The 1,547-nt window shown below is 38.0% G+C and overlaps 1 long non-coding RNA gene across 1 annotated transcript in view; it reads right to left on the reverse strand.

Annotated features, from left to right (window-relative positions):
• LOC114072169 overlaps positions 1–1,272 on the reverse strand; it is a 4,318-nt gene extending 3,046 nt beyond the window's left edge. The window contains exon 1 of the long non-coding RNA XR_003574140.1: positions 1,158–1,272. This is a non-coding gene — a long non-coding RNA (uncharacterized LOC114072169). The remainder of the gene's footprint in view (positions 1–1,157) is intronic.
• Between the last annotated feature and the right edge of the window lie 275 nt (positions 1,273–1,547).

Here is a 1,547-nt window from a genome sequence, read left to right on the forward strand (position 1 = left end):
TACATTATATTATATTATATTACATTGTTTTAATTCGATATATTATATATATAGAAATGTAATTATAAGACATTTATTTCATTTACTGTTTATAGAATATATGCAGTATACATTGTATATTATTATTGCATTATATAGTATATTATAATAGTATTACGTTATTTTAAACTTTTAATTATCTATATTATAGATAAAAATCTAATTTTTATAACTCATTATATTTACTTTTTATGTATTATATAGAGTATATGCCGTATATTACTACTATAGATTAAAATAAATTATAGATATAGATACAGCTTTTATATTAGATTAGATTATATATTATGTAATTATATTATATTATTTAAAACTTTAATTATATATTATCTATAGAGAAATAGAATTATAAATATAACAATTATAGCTAGAAATATGAATTTCTTATATTTACTGTTTATACACTAGAGAGTATACATACATTAGATGATTAATATATATTATATATAATATTATACATTATATATATTACATTACTTGTTACATTCTATTTTAGGTATATTGTATTATGTTATATTATGGTATTTTACATTATATTATTTTATAATATATTATATTATACTATACTATATTATATTATATTATATTATATTATGGTATATTATGGTATATTATGGTATATTATGGTATATTATGTTATGTTATATTATGTTACTGTGTGGTGAATTACATTATGTTATATTATATATTATAGGTTATATATCATATTATTGCTTACATTCTATTTTTAATTTATTATACGATGTTCTATCGTATTTTTTGTATTCCCACATGACATCACATTATTGCTCACACAGCACTTATCACACCCACACAAATAAACCTTCCCACGGATTTTCCACACCGGAATATTCCCTCCTCTCTCCCAGGTGGCTCCTCCCCCCCGACTCCTCCCATCCCGCCATTCCCAGCGGGAATTCTCACCCACCCGGGAATGCCGCCGGCCTCCATTTTGTTGGCGAGGGTGACGTCGGTGGACCAGACGTCGTACTGCCAGCGCTTCTGGCCCAGCACCCCACCCAGCACCGTCCATCCCTCCCATCCCACCATTCCCAGTGGGAATGATCACCCACCCAGCATTGTTCCTCCTGCCATTCCCTGTGGGAATGTCCCCTTACCCGGGAATGCCGCCGGCCTCCATCTTGTTGGCGAGGGTGACGTCGGTGGACCAGACGTCGTACTGCCAGCGCTTCTGGCCCAGCACCCCGCCCAGCACGGTCCCGCTGTGCACCCCCACGCGCATGTCCACCCCCGTCCGCGTCTTCTCACGCACGTACCTGACACGGGGGGGACACGGCGGGGGACACGGGAACGGGGGGGGAATGAGGGGGAGGGGGGAAGGGCACGGGGGTGGGAACACGGGGAACATGGTGGGAATGAGGGGATGGTGGGTGGGAATGAGGGGAAGGGGATGGGAATGAACGGAACATGGGTGGGAGCACAGGGAACATGGTGGGAATGAGGGGAAGGGAATGAGGAGAAGGTGGAAGGGAACGAGGGGAGGGTGG

Source organism: Empidonax traillii, unplaced genomic scaffold, assembly GCF_003031625.1.
Source record: "Empidonax traillii isolate 1590-97213 ecotype Southwest subspecies unplaced genomic scaffold, ASM303162v1 scaffold2717:size18942, whole genome shotgun sequence".
NCBI classification, from domain to species: domain Eukaryota; kingdom Metazoa; phylum Chordata; class Aves; order Passeriformes; family Tyrannidae; genus Empidonax; species Empidonax traillii.